Raw genomic sequence first — 1044 nt, forward strand, 5'->3', positions numbered from 1 at the left:
TCCCTCTCATCCTCGAACTCTGCTGACTCAAGGAAAGCTTGGACGGCTTGGTCCCTAGCCTTCTCAGCCTCCCGAGTCTTCTCATTGGCCTGCTGAATATGCCCCGCCACCTCAAGCTTAGCCCGAGCCAAGTCATCTGCACAAGAAGCATGGACTGCGAGAACTCGTCGGTTCTCTTCTTCAGCTCTGGAAAGGAGAGCCAATACCCGAGTAACCTCGGCTTGCGCTTCATCAAGGGCTCTCCTGGAGAAAGCCGCCTCTGCTTCTGCGTCTTCGGCAGCTTTCCGGGCAAGGGCCGCCTCGCCTATCAGAATGCCGACCCCAGTTTCGGCATCCTCGCGTCGCCCTTCGGCTTCCGACAGAAGAGTCTGCAGCCGATGAGTCGAAGATAACTCTTTGCTGGCCTTAACCAAGCAGGGAGCGAGTTCAAAAAGCACCCTTGCTGCATGGCCGATGGTTTGCGATGAAGGAGCGTTGTAGAGACTGATGAACTCTTTTTCGCCCCCATGGGCTAAGGCCCAGGGAATCATCCCCGACACCACCTTCTGCAGGACGGACTACCCTTCTTGGTTCGTTTCCTCCCCTCTGGAGGATGCAGTCCTCGTCTCTTCTTCCCCTCTGGAAGACGCAGCCCTAGTCTCTTCCTCCTGTCTCGGAACATCCGTCGCAACGTGTCCCGAGTCAGGTGCCGCCTGAGGTTCCGAGGCTGCGGCCACCGTCACTTCCACCCTTTCTTCCGGGTCAGAAATTACGACGACAGTAGGGGCAGAAGAACTCGCAGGCTCCTTCTCCTTCCGCACCACTCTTTGTCTCTTCGGCGGCCGAGGCTCCGACAGAAGAACTGATCGCGGAGGAGCCTTTAACTTCGAAACCGCCCTAAGAGGAGGACGAGCTCCAGTCATTCCCGAGGGGGCCGATTCGGGAACAATCCTGAGATGGGGTCGAGCTTCGGGCAAATCTAAAAATAATAAAAAAAACGAAGTAAGTCAAGAAAAATTCAGAAGATACATGAAGATACATTTTCAATTACCTATGACGGTCGAG

Source organism: Magnolia sinica, chromosome 2 (genome assembly GCF_029962835.1).
Source record: "Magnolia sinica isolate HGM2019 chromosome 2, MsV1, whole genome shotgun sequence".
In the NCBI taxonomy this organism is placed as follows: Eukaryota; Viridiplantae; Streptophyta; class Magnoliopsida; order Magnoliales; family Magnoliaceae; genus Magnolia; species Magnolia sinica.